This window comes from Periplaneta americana, chromosome 14, assembly GCF_040183065.1.
Source record: "Periplaneta americana isolate PAMFEO1 chromosome 14, P.americana_PAMFEO1_priV1, whole genome shotgun sequence".
Lineage (NCBI taxonomy): Eukaryota > Metazoa > Arthropoda > Insecta > Blattodea > Blattidae > Periplaneta > Periplaneta americana.
In genome coordinates, this window is record NC_091130.1 from 104,295,780 (window position 1) to 104,320,375 (window position 24,596).

Here is a 24,596-nt window from a genome sequence, read left to right on the forward strand (position 1 = left end):
TCATTTTCTTACAAGGACCTAAATTTAACATGCATCATATGAAAAATCAGACACCAATATTACGACAGTGAAACACAATATAATTTTGGATAAGGCGAGTTTTGCACTGTACTGTTGTGGATAAAACAAGTTTTGGTTGTTACAACATATGCTTTTATAAAAAAATAGCTTTAATTTTCTCATTTACTATTCACTATCTCTGCTTCATAACATAAATGAATAACTTCTTATAATTTAGTGCAAATACACAACCTATTCTTTATACAGAATGTCCCATTTATCTTGTGCGCCTATTATAACTTTTTTGTTTGGATAGGTATTGAAATTTTTGTTTTTGACAGTTATGTTAGAACGAGGGCCTAATATGAGTGTAGAGATTTGGTGCATGTAACATTATGGTACAAGATACACGTGACGTCATCAATTTTTCAAATAGAACTACATACTTCAATCATGTTACATTGATTACACACATTAAGACGAATTCAAAAATGTATCACAATATCACCTTCCCAATCATTAACAACAACAACAAAATGCAAAATGAATGCCATAAGAATGTGCTGTTTGTTGTGGTACCCCATTCATCTTGTGCATTGATTTACACAAAACGAAAGACGACTGACGTCCGTACGCGTCATGTGTTGTATGTTTGTTGTCTTAACATGTAAACAAATCACAATTGTCCACGCCACAATCCACGTACAATGGCCTGCACATTCTCCGGACCTATCGCCACTTCATTTCTTCGTGTGAGGAACTGTAAAGAACAGTGTGTACCAGGACATTCTGACAACACCAGACGACATGCAGCAACGCATTCGACAGGCTTGTGTGTCCATTCAGCTAGCAACATGCCGGGCAGTCCTACGGTCTTTCGGGGAATGCCTTCGAATGTGCATTAATGTGAAAGGTCACCATTTGGAACATTTTCTGTGACTCTCAAAGCATAACATTATCACATTGGAAGTACGTTTTTGTTTCATTTTGTTGTTATTGATTAGGAAGGTGACATTGTGATACATTTTTTAACTCGTCTTAATGTGTGTAATCTATATAAAATAATTAAAGTAATGTAGTGTTTTTTGACAAATTTATGTCACTGTATCTTATACCATAATGTAGTTACATACACTAAATCTTCACACTCATGTTAGCCCCTCGTTCTAACATAACGCTCAAAAACAAAATTCCCCAATACCTATCCAGAAAAAAAAGTTACATTCAGTGTACAAGATAAATGGGACACTCTGTATGTTAACACTTTCACAATATAAAAAGATAATTGAAAACTCTCTATATTCACATATGTAGTTTTTTTTCAATATTTCATTTCAAATTCTGAGTTGTTCTCCTTCAACGTCCATGAAACTATTGCAAAACACATCCCCCTCTCCATTGCGATCTGCTGTAGTATTCTGAGAAATTATATTTTTGTAATAGACAAGATTTTCATTTTCCTCTCGGTTCTTACTAAAATGCTTCTTTAATACATTAACTACATCTTTCAAATTTTCTTCCTTTGTTACAATACCTATATTCAGATTCCTTGCAGAAAGCATTTCCAAGTTTTTTCCACGTTTTAAAATAGTCTTGCCCACACACACATCTGACCGATAGTTCTCTGTTACTGTTGTTCTTTTGTGACACTCTGTCTCCACCTCTAAGCTCTTTCGATGCAGGGTTGCCAAAATAATATTATCGAGCATAGAAATTTGTGTTTTTCTTAATGTTGGATAAGACAAGTTTTGCTATTCAAATTTCTTAATGGTAGTACAGCAAACATTGGATAGGATAAGAAGAGTTTTGCTCTAAATTGTTAGATGGATCAGACTTGGTTTTGCACGAACCACTGTTATGGATATGGACAGTTTTGCATTTGATAGTAGTTTTCTGAGCTATATGGAAGAGGAATTAGACAAGATTTGCACAAACCGACTATATCTGTAGATAGAGAGCTGCAAGTAGTACTACAACATCCCATATGTAATTCACTTTTTTTAAATTTTGGATAAGGCGAGTTTTGTACTTGATAGCCTCATTTATTTATTTATTTATTTCACGTGGGCTGTATCTTGAATGGATTCTTGGACGTACACCCTTTACGCCAATTGAATCACAATATTGAGAAAACCTTACATGTCCAATTTTTTTTTTTTTTTTTTTTTTTTACGAAATTGAGTTATATATGATTTCGTATTCCAAACATGTAGACTCATGACATGAAGAGAAACCCCACATTTGCCATCAACATTCATTTTAGCTGAAGTGTTAAGGAAAAAATAAAATGAAAACAAATCAAGGACCTAAGATGTTTTTTCTATCTCCTGGAAAGTTTAGTTTTCTAGACACGTGGAGTTTCTTAAAATTCCGGTTCAATTGTACTCTCTATATGCGATGATTATCAAAGTCCGACGGGTGGCTTTGGTGGCATTCGTCATTCCGACGCTGACAGGTGGGTCATCTTTCCTCAAGCCTTCAGGCAAAGTCCCATGATCTACTGACCACAGCCCAGAGACCAAAGCCCTTAGAACCTATATCATCATCGGAAACCTGTACTACCCCCAGACATCACCCAGTCTATTTAAGTAATAATAATAATAATAATAATAATAATAATAATAATAATAATAATAATAATAATAATAATAATAATAATAATAATAATAATTTATTTATATTGGCAGAGTTAGAGCCATAGGCCTTCTCTTACACTCTACCAGGTCACAAAGTATACAAGCAGTGAAAATTTAACAAAAAGTTAAAGAACAGAATATTACGATATTACAAATAATAATAATAATAATAATAATAATAATAATAATAATAATAATAATAATAATAATAGCATAACAAAATCGACACTAAACAACATGAAAATAATACCATAATTTAAAAAAATAAAGTACAAGATATTGGAATATAATAAATGCAACTCATTTAGTACAAATAGTTAATATGGAAAACGTAAGGAAAAATATGACAAAATGGAATGTAATAAAATAATAATAAAAAAGAAGAAAAGAAATACGAAAATTAAATAAAATCCACAATAAAAAGGATATGGTAATAAATTCATCTGGTGATCAAAGGAACAAAAAAGGGAAAGGAAAGAAAAAAAAATGTATATAGGAGAGACTGTTGTACCTTTAAACACTTTTCACATTTCATTTTTTTTAATTTTGGGAAATGAAATTTTTTTAAATGAAAAAATGCTTGAAATAATTACTGAAGATTCCTTTACAACTTCCTGTATGTATTTTCCTATTTTACAGATCTATTAAGGATGGAAAAAATAAAATGAGGAGATATGTAATGTGTTCAAGGTACAGCAGGATCATGTACCTTGGAACATACCCTCTTGTAAGTTGGAACACATGGAATATAGGTGGGAATATAGCTGTAAGAATTGACAATCATATTTAAAATGTATTTTCAATCATAAACCAGAGCAGGCTTCTCTGATTGAGATTTTATTTCCTGGAGAAGCAATAACTGCTTCAACAGCTTTCAAGGCATCCGTATCAATTGGGGGCTTCTTAATTCCGGACTTACTTCGTGACATGACCTTAAAATAAAACAAAAACAAAAACCGATAGTATCGTGTAATTTGGAACATGTTCCATGGTACAAGATGTTTTGTCTTCAAAGGTACAAGAGGGTGCACGCTTAAACAAATATGGCTCCCAAAACTAGAGAGTCAAATAAATCATGGAAATTAAAATATGTTATTACTCACCAGATGATAGGGAACACACCGTACTTGAAAGATATTAACAAATGCAATGTGGTTTTGTGTTAGGAAACATACATTAATGAACGAAATGTTTACTTTTGGTACTAAAAAAATTATTTTGTCCACGGAACTCACACTTTGCAATAAATCAAACTGAAACTATGACCAGAGCTACTTAGCGGCTTTCTCTACAATCTACTTCAGTTTGAGTCCTCTAGGTAGCAGCAAACATTAAAAAACAAAAAATGTTCAAAGGTACACTATGCTAAAGGTACAACAGTCTCCCCTACAATTATATAGGCTTATAGTTGAAAGGAATCTGAATTGAAAAAGTGCAATTTTAGTTTATTTATGAAACTAGATAATGTCCGACAATCTCTGACATGATGTGGTAAAGAGTTCCAGAGATGAGCTGAAGAGTCGGTGAAAGATGAAGAGTAGAAGTATGTTTATTTATTTTATTTTATTCGATTATTTTACGACGCTGTATCAGTATCTAGGTTATTTAGCGTCTGAATGATATGAAGGTGATGATGCCGGTGAAATGAGTCCGGGGTCCAACATCGAAAGTTACCCAGCATAGAAATACGAGTATGTTCTGTGTTTAGGAATGCAGAGTGTGATATGGTGTTGTGAGCGAGTATCTATTTCGTGATACGAGGACAAATGTTGGAAACGAAAAGCTAATTAGCTAGGTTTAAAGTTGTAAAGAATACTGAAGAGTAAAGTGAGAGAGTGAATAGTTCTTCGCTCTTTGAGACGGACCCAGGACAGCATATTTAGTGATGGTGTGATACGGTCAGATCTACGGACGTTGCAAATCGAACACATGCATTACGAACATTCTGTAGTCTGTCTGTCAGTCTCATGTTAAGGTCAGTGTAGAGTGTGTCACAGTAATCAAAATGAGGCATCAAGAGTGACTGCACTAAAATCTTCTTGAGAACCAACGGAAGAAATTTCGGATCCTCTTTAGTGTGTGAATTTTACTCTTTTATTACTATTTTTTTATTATTACAGATGATAAATAAAGTGAGGGGAAAGTAATAAAGAGTGTTGGTGGAGTAAAAGAGGAAACGGGAGTACACCGAGAAAAGTCCTCTGTGACATCTATTTTGTCCACCACAAAATTTCACCCAAACCTAACCGGAATCGAACTCGGGCATCCTGGATGGAAAGCCAGCTTATTAGCACTGTACCTACAGACGAGGAAATTTATTCAGAGAAATAAGTTTCATATTGTTTATAAATTACTTTGAATAATCTGTTAAGATAAGTAGGTAAATGAGATTCTTTGTATAATGACTTTTAAACTGGAGATGATGTTCAGAGGATATAGAATGACAAATGCAATTATATGCATGCCACATAGGATAACGAAGTAATGATTACAATAATTTAACTCGAAATGTTCTCTCCATTCCCTCGGTACAGCACTTACACCGCTAATAAATAAATTATTCATTTATTAACACTACGCGTAATTTCCTATTTCCTATCACCCATATCAACGTACGTAGTCGTCCTACCAACCTAGAAACATACATTCTTTAAGTGTGTAGTTGCTTTTGAGCCACCCTGTATAATTAAATTTCTATACAAAATAACCATAAATACTTTGGGGGCAATGTTCACCGACGTACATTCATTCTGAAAGCTTTATATTTGATAAACTTACACAGTTGAAGATTGTGGTTAAGCGTCGTTTATACTGAATACATTGAAAATGAGGTATTACTTCTGTTCAAAACTCGCTTTGTGAGTTATTTGAGAAAAGTAGCAAACTGAACTGCTTTAATGTCATCTACAAGGATATCCTGCGTTGCATTAGTTCAACCCACAATCTTCGTGCGTGGAATTGCACTCTCTTTCATTCAAGTCTCTGTCTCATTTCTACCTTCGCGTAACCCATGAATTCCTTCCTTTAAACTTTTCCAATTAAAGTCTAAATGGTTTGCTTGACTTTTCCTACGTGTCATAAATTTCCCTACTATCTTAATCTCCGTTTGTTTCATAACATTCTAGAATGACACCACGAGAAATCCCGGTCTGAAACTATCCTCCTTGGTCTATTAGAATAATATTGCACGTCTTTCTACAGTTGTTTCCAACAACTTCAGTGACAAGCAAATACATCTACGAAAATCCACACGCTGTTGTCCGAATCACACTCATCTGCGGTACTTGCATTTACATTTATATTTATAGTTTTACATGTAGCCTATAGATAAGATAGAGCGTCTCAGTAGATATGTAACTCCTGTAATGTATTAGAGAATATAATTATATACTAATATTTTTATATCTTCAAACTGACATTATTATTATTATTATTATTATTATTATTATTATTATTATTATTACTATTATTATTATTATTATAAAATTTGTCTTCAATCTCACTATAAATCACGGTCGCCATTGACATTTCTGTTTTCTGTACTACCAAGACTCTCATGCAGTACTTGTTATTTCTAGCTATAATTACCCTTCTATATAAATCTTAATTAATTTTTAATTTAGTAATAATGCTCCATAATTAATGTTAATACTTTAAAACTTGTACTGGTTGTCCTTCATATTCTGTAATAGGGCTACTAGGGGAGAATGTTGTACCTTGAAACACTTTTTACAGTTTATTATTATTTTTTAATTTTCGGAAGTGAAATTTTTAAAATGAAAAAGTGCTTGAAATAATTATTGAAGATTCCTTTACAACTTCCTGTATCTATTTTCCTGTTTTGCAGACCTATCAAGAATGGAAAAAATAAAATGAAGGGATATAGGCCTATAATGTGTTCAAAGGTACAACAGGTTCATGTATCTTGGAACACACCCTTTTGTACCATGGAGCACATGGAGTATAGGTGAGAATATAGCTGTAAAAACTCAAACATATTTAAATATATTTTCCATATAAACCAGCGAGGTTTCTCGGATTGAGACTTTTATTTCCTGCAGGAGCAAGAACTGCTTCAACAGCTTTCTTCAAGGCATCCGGATCAATTGGGAGTTATTAACTTCAAACTTACTTCGTGGCATGATCTTAAAATAAAAGAAAAACAAAAACCGATAGTATCGTGTACCATGGAACATGTTGTTTTGTGGTCATAGGTACAAGAGGGTGCACGTTGAAACAAATATGGCTGCCAAAACTAGAGGTTCGAATAAATCATGGAAATTAACTTATGTTATTACTCGCCAGATGATAGGAACACACTGTACTTGGAAGATATTAACAAATACAATCTAGTTTTCTGTTAGAAAACATACATTAATGAATGAAATGTTTACTTTTGGTACTAAAAAAACTTTTGTCCACAGAACTCACACTTTGCAGTAAATCAAACCGAAACTACGACTACAATCTACTGCAGTTTGAGTCTTCTAGGTAGCAGCAAAAATTGAAAAAAAAAATGTTCAATGTTCAAAGGTACACTATGCTAAAGGTACAACAGTCTCCGCTACTATTCTCAATTCTAACGATACTGTAAATTTAAGCTCTTTCAATTATAAATGTAATATATAATAGTCTATCCTGTTTAGATTAAATAACATAACATTCAATTAGAAGAAAGATAACATACCATCATCATCATCATCATCATCATCATCTTTAACGTCATCATACTGATTAAATTTATCAAATTATTAAAATTAAGAAAGGGACACTTCCAGTGTTTGTTTCCATTAGAGTCCGGCGAAGTTAAGGAAAAATCATTACGAATAGATTAAATTACGAAACGAAAACATTTAAGTAAAATCAATCAAATAATTTTAATATTTTATTTAGGCCTACAAAATTTATGTAATAAAATAGTAAAACAATATAGTATGTATGTATAGTGGTAAAGTGATGATTAAGCACTCCTTCACAGTCTTAGAAAAAAGTGCGCTTGATCAGAGGACTAGCCATTATACGCACTGCCTTCTTTCTGAGACTTGTAAAGTATCTGTATGACTAAACTTTTTTCCAAGACTGTAAATCAGCGGTGATCAAACTGGGTATCCTGATTACATGGTGTAATCAAAGACATTCATACTGGTAAGGGGAGTTTTCTGTACATTGCTCTCTGTCTCGCTCAAGTACTGAAGGTAAACAGATTTGGTATTATGTCGCGTACGAACCCTCTGTCTCTACGAGCAGGACAAGAAGGTTTCGTACAGAATGGGAAGAGGAATTTATTCGCTGTTCTGTTGGAGAAAATGTAATATGTTGCTTTGCTCAACGGTTCAATTAGTAGTAGTACAGTATATAGAAGCGGCAATACAGGGCACTACACAGACATAACAGGTATTATTATTGTTATTATTATTATTATTATTATTATTATTATTATTATTATTATTATTTATCAGCAAGTATTAGCATAATTCTTACATACGTGCCTCATCTTCCCTCGAATGATAAAATAATTACTACGCTATATCTCCATTTTAATTTCTTTTTTAATCTTATGATGACTATTATCAGTTAATTACTAGTTATTGATTTAATAATAATAATAATAATAATAATAGTAATAATAATATTAGGCTACTAATAACAATACTGATAGCTTTATCATTAGTAGTAGTAATAGTAGCAGTAGTAGTAGTAGTAGTAGTAGTAGCAGCAGCAGTAGCAGCAGTAAAAGTAGTAGTAGTAATAGTAGTAGTAATAATAATAATAATAATAATGATGATGTAGAGAAACTGATTCAATATTACGTGCTAATGTAGTAACGAAACGAACTATTAAACTCAAAGTACTAAAATCAGCTTTTAATCATCGTCATGAAGAGAAAGATGACATAAATAAATGTAAGGAAGCAGCTATCTAGTGGCGAACGAAATAGCTCGTTCTCTTAAGCCTTCCAGCGAAGGAGAGTTTTATAAAACACGTAATGATCAAGGTGGCTGAAATAATTTGTCCAATGAAAGTTGTTAATTGATTTAGAAAAACTGCGCATTTCTTGACTAAATACCCAGAAGAGAATTCAGGAAATTTCTGATTGTGTTCATGAGGAATATTTAAAAAAAAAAAAAAAACAAAAACAACAAGAAAATTTGTATATATTTTTTATTGGTTCTTGATGACAGTAGTGACATTACTGATACAGCAAAGCTTGCTATTTTTATTCGCTGGGTTGATGAAGAACTCAATGTTAGTGCACGAACCACCACTGGTTGTAGTTTTCATGCCATGTATATCTTCCCCGTCTCCTTGCTTCTTAGACTATCTCTCGCGTGTATTCACTGCCGTTCGAGTTTTGGTCACCGCTGCTGTAAATACAATAATATTTATGATCACACTAACATTTTTTTAAATGATTTTTCGTCATCTGTAATATGTTCGCAAAACATTTGAAAAGCCACACTGCAACTCAAAGCAATTTTAATTTACATTTTAAATTATTAGGCTACTAATAACAATACTGATAGCTTTATTCTCCATACATTACTGTAGTCTGCTTTTGTTTTCAATTGAGAAACTAGCCCTGAAATTCTTATAACATCAGTAATAGGTACCGTATACCGACACATATTGCAAACAGCGTTTCGGTGTTGTTTCCTGAAAAACTAGCCTATATATCTTCGCAAGATTGACATGTCTCAGCATTTAATGACTTTAAACTAATCTTACATAGAAAAACTTTTCAAATAAATTGTTACAATTAAACATTTCATTTACTAGTACATATTCTTTGAATGTTTAATATTTTCTCAAAAATCTTAATTCTTCCAATGTAAGTTAGACATACCCTAAAATCCACACAGTTTTTCACAACTCTTTGGTGATCTTGTGGGAAGAGTCTGTTGATCGCCAAAAATATCTTGAACAAGCTTCGTATTACAATCGAAACTTTGTAACTTAAATTTTAAACACGTTGCAATTTACTGACTTTGTTTTTCTGTGATGTTCTGTTTCACAAGGAAATGGATAATGTTTTGTTTTCAATAAGTTCCCGCTTTCATTATTATTTCCGTTTCTTTCCCATATATCGGGCTTCCTCAGACGTAGAGTCGACTGCGGGCCGCCATTGAACTTGTACCCCATGGTATGTGACCATTAGTTGCTGGTGATAGTGCTATGTACCGTGGGCACTGCCCTGGACTGATGGTAGCTCGTGGGACTAGAGTTCAGGAACCTCGGTGATGGTAAAATAATTCTACATGCTGTAAAGAAGTACACGGATAGCCCGCAGGGAAATTTGTAGCTTGGGGGCCCTTAGATACTGGATATAGGTCTACCTTACCATTGGCAGTGTGTCAGCCGGACAGACTGGTGAGAAGAGGGCATAAGTAATTCAACACAATCCTAAGGTTTAGCACGATCCGTGTCGAGAGGGTGCAGGGCACATGGGAGGTGCACAGTTAATGGAGCCTTCAACCAGGTGATCTTGCGGAGTACACTGTCTTAGGCCCGTTACACACTTGAAGAGATCTCGCTAGCGAGAAAATTGAGAAATTGATAACTTGGATTCAAATAGACGTCCACACACTGGAAGAGATCTTCGTTCGAGGCGGAAACCTCGAGCGAGTTTCCAAATTCAAAGATTGGCAACATGGTTGCAAATGGATGTCCACACACTGGAAGAGATTCTCGTTCGAGCGAAAACCTCGAGCGACTTTCTCGTTGAAATCTGTATCTCAGGGAATTTTCTTGACACATTCATCAAAGATATTTGATATTTATACTCTTTATGGCGATTGAATGTAGAAAAAGATGAAGTAATATCACGGATGGCAATGAATTGTATTTTTATTGACAATGAGAAAAGATGACTGATAAGTCAGAAACTTATCGAACTTGTACAATGTCACCCGTAGGCCTATTTATATGATACACGGATGAAAATTATAAAAACACGAAACTTAACCCTTAGTTGCCCGACGGTATTTAGAAGTACCGTGATTTATTTTGCATACTGGAAGACCTGGAAGAATAATAAACCGCCAGAAATTACGTGCAACCTGATAAATAAAATCCATCAACGATACTGACAGTACTGTACATAGAAATACGACCTTTTTTAAAATAAAAAAATAAAAAAAAAATAAAAAAAAAATAAAAAATTTCTTAAAAAATTACTGTAAGTTTTGAATTCATATTCTAACAACATTCACTAAAGGAAACGGATTTATTTTAATTTCTTCTTATGTCCGGCAACAAAGGGTTAAAGAAGAAACCTGAAAATAAATAGGGATGTATTTTATTTTGATGAGATTTAATAGTAGACTATTAATTATAACATTTGAATTATTGTATGTATATGTCTTAAAAGTTTACATAATTTTAATTAGAACATAGCAAAGAATCCTCTAGCATAGCCTATCATAAATGGCAAAAACTGAGTCTATTCAACCTAAAATAGCGCCTAAACGTATCACCATCCAAATCGATATCAATGACCGAAATTCGACCTTATCTTCGTGAGATACAATGTGATTTCCAGATATTTAATTATTGGGTTATTTTACGACGCTGTATCAACATCTAGGTTATTTAGCGTCTGAATGATATGAAGATGATAATGTCGGTGAAATGAGTCCGGGGTCCAGCACCGAAAGTTACCCAGCATTTGCTCGTATTGGGTTGAGGGAAAACCCCGGAAAAACCTCAACCAAATAACTTGCCCCGACCGGGATTCGAACCCGGGGCACCTGGTTTCGCAGCCAGACGCGCTGACCGTTACTCCACAGTGTGGACTTCCAGATATTCCTGGCTTTAATTTTAGGCCTACTTTTTCTTTTCATTAACAAAATATGCTCATATAACTCCATTTCCTCATCATCTGAATATCCAGATTCAACATAGAAGCGTTCGTACATAATTTGTAAAGTACGACAATATACTTACAGGTTACATATTTAAGTACGACAATATACGTAAATACATAACCTGTAATATTTCCCCCAACGAGTGATTACTTATAATCAGAAAAATGATCTCTGCATGAAGGCAGTGCATAGATGATCATAGCGAGGTGTGATCTGTGATAGCGAGAACTCTATATAAGTGTGTGGAGGAAGGCTCTTCGCCTCTTTCTCGCTAGCGAGATCTCTTCAAGTGTCTATCGGGCGTTATCCTGGCACAGCTGGTAGGACCCCTTCACTCCCCAGCTTCTCGTGGGAACAAAAATAGGTTCCAAAGAAGGAAACAAAACTAATTCCAAAGTCTTGATACATCAGCATCTGAAGTCAATCAAACGAAAGAAAAAGCCACCTTGGACAAATCTCTGACTGTTGTTATGGAAACAGCGAAACACGAGATCTTCGGCTGCGAGATCTGCAGAGGACATTCAGACTGTTTTGAGCTACGCTGCTGCACAGTATGGAAGATTCTCTCATATGAGTAAAAGCTCTATATCTCATAAAGGGTATAGTGCGTGGGCTGTTTTGAACGGTTTACGGGGTTGCATAATAAATTGAAGTACAAGAGACCATAAACTCTCTCAACATTCATACACTACTGTTACTGCTACTACTACTTAATTTCATGACTATGAACAATGCCCGGATGTTTATCGATACAAACATGGACAATTTTATGGTCCATCTCCTGTTTTTGGTTAGCTACATCCTACCGAAACGGCGCCGCTCTCGATTCGCAAGGCCCCTATCTCGTTCACAGTGAGCGCTAGCACTCTAAGAACGTTGGTGTGTTCTTGGTCTGTAGCTCACACTTTATTTGATTTCAGAAAATATTCTGCCGATATATGTATTTCTTCATCTGTGTTTGTATTTGTTGAGGACAAAAATGAATGATTTCATTTACAATTATTTCTACAGACCTTTATCTCTGATGAAGCTGCAAACCAAGACCGTCCGTACGTGACGAAAAACCACACCCTACACGAGGTGGCCCTGCTAATACGAAATACGGCGGATCTAAACTTGGCAGTCGATAAAATACCCCAACACATATTACCCAATATGTGACATCTTGGTGAGGGCGTAGGAGAAGGAAATCTCTGAAAATCAACCCGGGAAGAGGACTCTCGTTAGCCATGTAAGGCAACCATCTAAGGGAAGGAGACCCTAACAGAAAATCCCCCTCTCCTGAGGATAATAGGTTGCTCGGAGAGTTGGTAGCCCACCAGTGTAAAAAAAATCTTACTCATAATCTCCATAGCGAATATAGCCGGACTGATTTTCCCATGACGACAAAAGCTAAGACTAAGGATAAACGATTTAACGAAACCACATCACTCAGAATAGCTGTATGGAATGTACGAGGATTATATAACAAAGAAACGGAATTAGAGAAAGAACTTGATAGTGCAAATGTAGACATAGCCATAATACCCGAAACAAAGAAGAAATTAAAAGGTACATTGGAACTCAAAAAATATATAATGATCTATAGTGGCGTTAGTCAAGATAAAAGGGCAGCAGCCGGAATTGCAATATTAATTAACAAGAAATGGAAAAATAACATTCATTCATATACCTTCATAAATGAACGATTATTAACATTACAATGTAAAATATGAAGAACCTTCACTACAATAGTGGGAACTTATGCACCTGAAGAAGGTAAGACAAAAGAAACTGAAGACTTCTACAATGAACTTCAAACTCAAGTAGATAAGATAAATAAGAACAGCTATATAATTATTGCTGGAGACTTTAATGCAAGAGTAGGTAACAAAACAATTGATAAGATAGTCGGCTCAAATGGTGAATCAACCATAAACCATAATGGTAAATCCCTTATAGATTTTGCCTCATTAAATGAATTTCGAATAACGAATACGTTTTTCAGACATAAAGAAGTGCACAGATATACATGGAGCGCAAGAGGCAGCAAGTCCATAATTGACTATGTACTGGTAAACAATAAATTAACATCCTTGTTACAAGACATTAGAGTGTATAGAAGCTATGATGCCTACACAGATCACTTCTTATTGATATCTACCATAAATTTACCGCATGGATGGAAGAGACCAAAACACCTACCCAAAGCCCAAGAAGAAACATTTAAAATAAATCTACTTGAAGATAAGAGTATACGAAGTCTATACCATGAGAGACTTAAGAATCTCACCTCATATATGCCAGTGAATAATAATATAAATCTTGAATGGCAAGAATTAAAATCATTTCTATACCAGGCTGCATCAGAAGCCCTAGGAACAAGGAAAAAAAGAAGAAATAATCGCTACTTACGCTTTTGGAATGAAGAATTAAAGGAATTAATTGAAATTAAAAAGAAGTTATATTTAAATTACTTACATACACGTTCAATAGAAGATCATGTAAAATATAAAAGACAATCAGCACTCGTAAAAAAATAAATAAGGAAATTAAAAAGGGAAAGTTGGGAGAAATTGATTAGTGATGTAGAATACGATATACATGGCAAACAAACGAAAGCATACAAAATATTAAGGAAACTGAATCAAACTGAGAAAGATGATTTAGAATTGAACCCAATTAGTGAAAATATATGGCTGAATTATTATGAAAAATTATGGACAACTGAGCATAATTACAACTTTGAACATTTATCTATAAATAACGAAGACCTTGATCCGATTACGATAGAGGAGTTAAAAGATGTTGTAAAGAACAGCCGGAACAGAAAAGCTCCCGGCCCGGATGACATTAATATGGAATTAATAAAGTATGCTCCTGAAAACTTTATGTACAGATTACTAAATCTTTTAAATGTTTGCTGGAAATATGGATATTCACCAGAAGAATGGCAAGAAGCTATAATTATCCCCATATTTAAGAAAGGAGACAGGAGAGATTGTGGAAATTATCGTGGGATCAGTCTTCTAAATACCGGATATAAAATATATTCTAAAATAATAACAAACCGATTAGCTGTTATAACAGAAAATATATTACTGGAAGAACAACATGGTTTTAGGAAGAATAGATCCTGTATCGATTGTGTATTCTCCATAAGCCAGATGATTGAGAAAAATAGGGAATACAACATCCCAACTTATATTGCCTTTATTGATTACAATAAAGCTTTTGACACTATTAATCTTCAAAAATTATGGGAAGTATTGAGATCTAAAGGAATACCAGATCATCTAATAAGGGTAATACAAGGCTTATATAGTAACACTAAAATTAGAATTAAACTAAAGAATGGAATAAGCGAAGAAAGCAAAGAAATAACACGAGGTGTTCGACAAGGGTGTTCTTTATCACCTGTTTTATTTAATTTATACATTGACGACGTCACCAGAAGGTGGCTATTACATATGGAAACAATTTTTAACCGAACCAATACACCTCTAAATACAATATTGTTTGCTGATGATCAGGCTATATTTACAACTACAGAAGATGACCTCCAACGAGCTTTGTTTAAACTGAACTGCATCGCCAAAGAATATGATCTTCAGATATCTACTAAAAAGACTAAAGTGATGGGTTTTAAGGGAACAACGCCATTAAGAACAAAAATAATTATTAATAATGAAATCATAGAGCAAGTGAACTGTTTCAATTACCTAGGCTGCATGATATCATATGAACAAATTAACGACATAGATAGGAAGCTCTCTAAATTCCAGCAGTTAATTGGCACGATAAAAAGAACACTAGAGAAGAAAGTTAGGACTGACACAATTTTAAAATTTTACAAAACAATGGCGATTCCAACATTAACCTATGGAACCGAAACATGGTGTATGACAACTCAACAAATGAAGAGAATAGAAGCAGCTGAAATGAGGCTGCTAAGGCCAATAGCAGGATATAGCTTATTGGACCACAAGCGAAATGAAGACATACGACAGGAACTAAATATGCCAAATATTATAGAAACTATCACAGAATATAGGAATAAATGGCATGAACATATATGTAGGATGGAACCAACTCGCATTCCATACCGACTACACCATTATAAACCCCAAGGGAGAAGACGAATCGGACGCCCTAGAAAACGCTGGAAAGACCAATTTTAATACTGCTATGGAGACGAAACGGGCCAATGGGCCCAAATCGTATTGTTGATGATGATGAATTATTTCTACTTATGTAGATTACTACTTTTTGTTATTAAACATAAGAATATAACGAAGTTGTGATAGCGCCGAGATCTAGTAGGCTCTGAGGATGGTGTCAAGTAACAACGAAACAACTGTAAGCCACACATGCTTACATAATTAACACGAGTAAGATCGTCATTTAATCAATTATTTATAAGAATATAATTACACTAGTTGTTATTCTCAGAGTATTTTAATTCCTTAAGGTCCAATTCCCACAACCATACAAGAAGCTGGTTTTGAAAACAGTGGCGGATCGAGAACATTTTCAAGAGGAGGGCCAAGTAACATATTTCAAACCATTTTATGCAATAAATTATAATCTATGAGGAAAGACAAGTCGATGTTAAACTATGAATGAATAACAGTAAATGAGGTTTAACGCTTGCTTTTTTTTTATTTGGTTATTTTACGACGCTGTATCAACATCTAGGTTATTTAGCGTCTGAATGATATGAAGGTGATAATGCCGGTGAAATGAGTCCGGGGTCCAGCACCGAAAGTTACCCAGCATTTGCTCGTATTGGGTTGAGGGAAAACCCCAGAAAAAACCTCAACCAGATAACTTGCCCCGACCGGGATTCGAACCCGGGCCACCTGGTTTCGCAGCCAGACGCGCTGACCGTTACTCCACAGGTGTGGACTTAACGCTTGCTTTATACAGAGTGATTCACGAGGATTTACCATCCCTTACGGAGCTTATTTCCGAAGACATTCTGATCAAAAAATGTCATATAAACATTTGTCCTAATCTCAATATTTTCAGTTGCACTAATTTGATATTGTTTGTAAAATACTGTTATTCTTCAGTTTAAAGGGTAAAAGAATATTACAGATAAAAATGAACTATTCAGGAGTACCATTTCTTTAATTAGTTAATATTCTAACGCTAAAAATGTGTTGTGAATTCCATACTTGCTTCGTACAGAATTTTTCGATTTTTCACTACAAAATTTCATTTTCTTACGCATTATCACAACAATTCTTACAAATTACGCCACCCTTGTAAATTCTTCAAGACTGTACATTAGTATGCATAATTAAACTAAAAAGAATCATGTTCCTAATGTCGTATGATTTGTAACAATTTTTGTGATAATTGCGTAAGAATGATGTAATTTTAGTTAAAAATTGAAAACCGAAATCTGTACAAACCAACTGACAAAACATTATTAGCTTCAGAACATTAGCCAGTTAAATAAATGACACTTCTGAATAGTTTATTCTCAATTTGTAATATTCTTTTACCCTTAAAACTAAAGAAAAAAGGTGTTTTACTAACAACTTCAAATTAGTGTAACTTTGAAAATACTGAGATTAGGACAAATGTTTATATGACATTTTTTGCTCGGAATGTCTTCCGAAATAAGATCCGTAAGTGACGGTAAATCCTCGTGTATCACTCTGTATGTAAGACAACATTGTCAGCATCGTAGATATACACGAGAGAACATATTGACGACTTCTTCAGGTTCACGTGAAGGTCTTGCTGGATATAAAGTAATACTGATACATTCAGTTGATCTTGGCTCAGTAGGTGATAATATACATGTCTTCACTTTCCTTAAAGTAGGAAATTGTTTCTCTGCTGTACACGTTGATAGCTCACTTTTACCTCTCTAAAATGTTATTTTTCTATATTCTAATCTTAGGTATCCGATGTGCAAGCTGAAACATCTGAACTGCCATTTTAAAATGTATAACTTCAAGAAATGGATTTAACGTCAAAAAAATGAAGAAATTCTACACTGTATTTCCACATTTCCTCCTTTTCTTTGATTTACAAGCCATGTTATTCTAACATAACACATCCTCTCATCTTGCTTTTGTTGCTCATGACAAGGAGTGTAATACTGTAATGAACATTAAATTCCGTCAGATGTCCATTTTAAAAGAGAAAATACACTGTCCTGCTCTACAATGTATTGTGAACTGTTTCTGACTTACTGTTAATTTAAGTTGCTGTCACTATATGTTGCGCGGAAAGGGACCTAAAGTCGTGAAAGGAAATTTTACAGCAGAATAAAGTAACGAGTTTGCGATGTAAAAATTCCATTTCTATGTTTTCACATTTTGCGCTACCTGTAGACTTTCTTTACCTACTAAACTAGGACGTAGTTTTATTATTTGCCACAAAATCGCGCAAAATGAGTTTTACTGACTGAATTTCGACAGCAGAAAAGAGACCCAAAGTCGTTTATGGGATTACAACATTGCCGATTTTTAGGTTCCTTTCATTTAGTACTATAATCAGTTGCTGAAATTGTCCTTAACTGAATGTCATGGAGAAGGAAATTCATATAGAACGTTTAAATGACCAATTTCAAACTTTTTATACTAATTATTTTACATTAAGTGACAGTGAACGTAAACGTGAAGTGACGTGGAGAATCAAAAATCTGATGGCGGGCTAGAAGACATTGTTTCAATTGTTGTTTGAAGTTCATCACTTCTGTATGTATTTAGTATCAATTCCATGCTGTAACTTGGTGTTTAATGTGTGTGTTGTATTCCATATTAATTTGTTTATGTTTACTTTACGTACAACTCATTTTGCAGAAAAATTTACTTTTATATCATCAATAAAACACGGCTTGCAACATATTAACACATAAATAAGCAATGTTAATGTTATTTTTACCTTCATGTATAACTCATAATAACTACACAGTGCTTCTTAAATACTAAATCTTTCTTATAGTTGCTAAGCAACCAAGTGAAAACTTTAATTGTATTTTTCTCGAAAAGTACATAATGTAATATCAATATTCAATAATTAATATATTAAAAATTATAGCACCTAGAACAGTTATTTTTTTATGTGTTCAGTATTTCATTCTCTTTTTGAAACCACAAAAAAAATAACAAAATGAAATATCCTACTTTGGGTCCCATTTTCTGCAACTGGTCAATGATATAGTTAATATTGTTGCCCCTTAATGAGTAATTTTTGGAGTCTCTTACAATCGTATTATATCAGCGTTTTATTAGGTTATACGCAAAATGGATTAACTTTATTTTGGCTCTGTCCTAGATTTTTCTGAATGCGTCGGCATGTTCATGACCCTTTGTTATTCAGAATTAATGTTATACTCTACAGCGAAACGTGACTGCTTCTAAAAATCTGTTCAAGTAGGCAAAAAACATATTTCTATGATTCTCATTCAAGGATATTTCAAACTATGGGGAGTATTACTTCAATCGTTTTATCTTAGAGTGCTATGGTACTAAACAGAAATCAGAATTACAAGAAGCGCATAACAGAACAGACTCCGATATAAAGCGTCTGTAAAAGAATTATGAAACACTTGCTTTCTGCCAAGATTCTCAAAAGTTTCCCCCCTCCCTCTGGAAAAATGGAACGTCTGCAAGTACAAGGGTGATTTAATTAAGTTTTTACACTCCTTTCGCTTATATATTTTTCTTTAGTAAAGTGGAGAGGGAATTTTAGATCGTCCAGCTGTACGTTCTTAAGACATTAACTGCACAATAAACAAAGAAAAGAGAATCAGCGACAACTGAGCATTGCTATTCTTCAGCTTGCCGTTAACAGAACACTTCCCTCAAAACTGAGCCCCATTTTAATCCATTTTTCTTCAAGAACGAGATATCTAACTAAACTTAGTACGACTATAAATATAATTGAACGCGAACACATATCCTAATCAATAGAGCTGTTTAGTAGAGGCTCAGCCGTGTTATTCTCCGTATCCCGCAAACAATGGACATGAGTTCATTACCTCTCCAGGTTTTCGTCTTGTAAGAGTCCCATGTGAAGGTCGAAAACAAAGTATGAATTGAAAAGCTGTGGGTTTGATACATCGTGTAAATGAATGCTATTTTGTTTCAAGTGCTGTCGTTCTGATACCGGTAACATTGCGGTCACCAGATAGGTCGTGGATTCAAACTCTGCCGAGGGCAACAGCTAGACTATTGTTAGATATCATAGATGAATGCAGACGATTAGGCCTAACGCGGTTTCGTCCTGCCGCGGTCTGATGGAATGACCAGACAACTTGTTCGCATCTATTAAGGTGTCCAGTCAGTCAGTTTCACTGACCATACTATTTCTGTATGAAATCAGCCAAGTTTTTAAGATAATAATAATAATAATAATCATCATCATCATATATTTATTCTGGCGAAGTTATGGCCATCAGGCCTTCTCTTCCACTTAGCCAGAACAAAAGAAGCTGATACAATCTTACTAATAATTAATGAACACTAATTAAAAATGTATAAAGTCATACAAGCACAAGTTGAGTAAATTAATGCAAACGTACTAAATAATAATTACAAAATAATATAAGGCTGGAAGTTAAATTCAATGAATATGCAAGCGGTAAGTGAACCAATATTACAAATTACAAGAATAACAAATTCAAAGTAAATTATAATTATAAAACACTGAGGAAAATTACATATATACACACATACCCACAAAGGAGAATTAAACGTGAATATTGGTTACGTGTTTAAACAATTTACTTTTAAGTTGCAATATCGTTCGACAGTCCCTGAGGGAGCTGGGTAGGGAGTTCCAGAAACGAATTGCTGATACTGTGTAAGAGGAAGAATAGTGAGCTCTTTTATGGCAAGGCATAGATAATAAAGGATCATTTTTAGAACGAGTACCCATGCTGTGATAAGAGGACAAGAAATTAAAACGCACCGAGGGATAGTTAGGCGAAGAAGTATTGATGATGCGATATAGGAAAATTAGTGAATGGGTATATCTTCGGTCCTGTAGTCTTACCCATTGAAGCGTTTCAAGGGAAGGTGTAATGTGGTCGTATTTGCGGATGTTGCAAATGAAACGTTTCCAGGCATTATGAACGCGCTGCAATCTTGGGGCTGAGTTAGAATTTAAATCTGTTAGTAGAATGTCGCAATAGTCAAAATGTGGCAGCGCCAATGAGGTATTAGTGTTTATTGTAGGCATTAATATTTGGTCAACATATTGGCTAATTAAATTGCAATATACAAGTTTCGTCATTTAAGAAAGAAAAACCAAACCAAATTTGATAAGTTCAAAATAACGTTCAATTTGGAACTATCGTCTCATTAACAGAGACTATTAACAGAGATAAAATTCTGTAAAAAAATCACCACAATGATCAACCTCATTACTATTTTCATTATCTATCCTTACTTCTTCCGTCCACCTCGTACACTAGTGATTCATACCTTTTTTTGTGACACTTGGCAGTCCATTTCCATAAATTATAGCCTTCATAGTAATAAAATAGGCCTATTTGTAGCAGACTAGATAACAAAAACTTCTCTACCGAATAATAACACGCATTTCCCATATTTATTCTGAGTATAATTTCTTCCCGAGTGTCATTTATATATGTTACTGTTGCTCCAAGATACTTGCATTTTTCCACCTCTTCAAAGGATAGCCAAAAATGTATTTAAAACCAGGCTTAAGGGCTTTACTAATAGACAGTAGTATATTATACACATTATTTTAAATGGTGTAATTGATATTTTGTTATTTGAAGTGTTGTATCAGCGAAGAAGTGTGATGTGTCAGTGAAGTGTGAAGTGTGCAGTGTAGTGAACTCTGTTGTGTAAGTGAAGTGTGTTTGTGTCAGTGAAGTTCTGTAGTTCATAGTGGCTGTACAAAGTATTTTAACAGTGAAATGTTTTTCAAGTGTTAGCGAAATCAGGTAGAATCAGTGCAGTGAGCGAGTTGACAGCGAAATAAGTGTAGTGCCGATAAGTACTTGTGCAAGTAAGAACCTGTCACACTCGTGGGTCTTATTTCGAACTTAGGGATAATATACAAATTAGATTTACTTTAAATGTTATTTTAAGTGATCGTGCTTCATTTAATTTAGGACGCTCCTTGTTATTATTATTATTATTATTATTATTATTATTATTATTATTATTATTATTATTATTATTATTATTATTATTGATTATTATTAGTATTATTATTAACTTATTATTAATTGTTTTTATTAGCTGTATTTATTATTAATTAGCCAACATTCTGGTCACGACACATAATCATATTCTTTGTCTTTTCGGGATTTACTTTCAAACCTATCGCTTTACTTGCTTCAAATAAAATTTCCGTGTTTTCCCTAATCGTTTGTGGATTTCCTCCTAACATATTCACGTCATCCGCATAGACAAGAAGCTGATGTAACCCGTTCGATTCCAAACCCTGTCTGTTATCCTGAACTTTCCTAATGGCATATTCTGAAGCAAAGTTAAAAAGTAAAGGTGATAGTGCATTTTACGCTATTTCCGAAACTGATATAAGTGTATTTATTGTGCAAAGCAGTTACGATAGATATTTTTGAGCCGCAAGTGTTTCACCTGAAAAAATTTTAGATTCCAAATATGATTATTTCAATTATGATTAATTACTCTGACATTAACATTTTCAGGTAATTACGTTGGCTTAGCGCCACGTGTTAAGTACAATTTTTGGGTAAAATGTACGTGCATAGTTAGAAGACCATACTTTTTAACTGATTTTTTACAAAAATCAATATACCAGTTCACTCTTATGTTTACTTAATGAGATACGTTGATAAATTGCTTAGATTTACCAAAAATTAAGGAATTTGTTCTTAAAACATATCTGCACTAAGCCATTTACGGCTATATAATTCTTTTCATCGTTCAATTTCATATAATTAAGAATCCCATTATGTAAATTTGATTTCAAATCAATATTTGCGTAAAGTAACTCCATGTATATACTTTCCCTTTGAATTGACTTGTAGATACCGTATCTGGACAAAATTTGTTTTACTTGTTTTGGAGAAATCGCCTTTATTGACACGATTACAAGATTACAATCGTAAAACTGATAAATAAAATTCTTCTGAAGATATCAGTCAAGATAATACGTAGGAAATATTCTATCAGCGTATTTTAGATTACTGAAGTAACCGAGGTAATAACATAAACAAACACAATCGATATTTCAATAGAGAAATTATAATGAAAGAGGACTTCACGTGAAAAGTCAATTATATAGCACGCCATAAAATCACCCCTCCAAATTTCAATTCAGTCTCGCATCACAATACCTAAAATCCAACGTCAGAAACGATTACATTCAGACACAATTAACGAATCGGCGTTAAAATGATTGCCGATTCAACCAGGGCATAATCGTTCTATAGAAGTCGTTATAGTATTTCGAATCCCAACAATTTCCACAGTTGATACCACTGTGAGCGAGGTTTCAGGTGATAACATATCTGCGCAACAATCGGAAAATCCGCTATTCAATCTGAGATATTCTGATCGAGTGATCCCATTGTCCTGGCTGGTTCATTCCAGGCAAATGTTTAGATAACGCTATCGAACACGGAATGGCCCATAACAATCTCCATCTAAATCCAGACCGACCTGCTATCGATGAGGCTCGGGTCATCACCGTGTTCTTTCTGTTGTCTTTTCACATTTACTGTCTTTGTATAATATGCTTTTGCAAAAGCAAAATGAGCACCAAGCATCAGTGATAGAACACGAATTAAAACCGTTTATTGAATTTTGTTCCTCATAATCATTAGCTGCATTACACACATATTTCATTAATAATTCAATATGTCTTATTATAATTAAGTCATTAATTTTTAACAGCAATTAAAATTATTACAAACTATGAAGTAAAATAAATATAAAGATGTTTTTACATTTCTTAATTAAGCGAAATAAGTTAAGATAAATTCATTCTACAAGTAGGCATTAATTTGGCTCAAGGTTGAACTGGAAACCTGATTGATGCCTGAAAGGAAACAAGATATAAAGAGCGAAGATAAATAAGCCCTGATCAATTATGTATAGGCCTAACTGTTGGAGGTTATGTTATAGGGAGTAAAATAAATAGAAATATCTTTATTAACCAAGCTATGTTGATGCCGTCTCTCTTATTTAGTCCATTACATCTTAAGACAATATAATTCACGGAATATGTATTAGGCCTAATGTCTTTCTCGTGTTAAATTTTACCGTACCTGGTTAACATGTTTCAGCCTGTTATGGGCCATCTTCACAATTGTTTTATGCTGGTCTTAGCGCTTTTTGTTTGTGTTTCCTGTAGGGGTGTGTTTGTGTAATGGAATGTGGAGTAAAAGAGTGTGTGTGTTCTGAAATTGAGTACGAAATATACAGGATCATTCAAAACTCTGTGACAAACTCTGAGGGGTGATAGATCTAACAATAAGGAACTCTTTTTTATAAACAACCTATGTCTTTTGACCCGTCGTTTCGAAGTTACCGTTGAAAATGTTTTTGCGCGGACGTACGTCAATGTAGCGAATGTGTGCACCCATGTTTGTTTGTTGAGATGTTTGTAAGGGACGAGAAGAGTTGTTGTTTAAGTGTTCGCATAGGCTTCCGCGGCTGGTGTACATGGTGTGTGGATAAGCATCGGGGCTTCTACCGCGTTGTCTTGGTGTTTGTGGCTGACATTTCGACCGCTGTGTTGTGGTCATCTTCAGAGCAGTTGTTGGATAAGGAAATAGTCGAAAAATCGAAAAATCGAAGGAGAATTGGGAGGAAAATTTAAAAGGTACGCAAAACGCGTCCTTGCAAGGGGTTGGGGGCTGTACAAAACTAAATATGTGAGCTCCAAGCCTGTTGGCCACTAGTCTCACTCCGGGTTACGCTGCTCCCCTGAAGGAGCTCTAGAAAATTTTGAAGGGGAAGCCGAAATTGGACGTAACCTCTTAGGTACCACATACGCGAGGGGGGCTGAGATTGATCAATTGATCACTGAACGGGCGAGGTGGAGTTGGCTGGTGTTTGCCGTTAGGATGGCAAGACGCCGTCATCTGTTGTTCGATGACAAAGCAGGTGAAGGCCGTCGGAAGAAG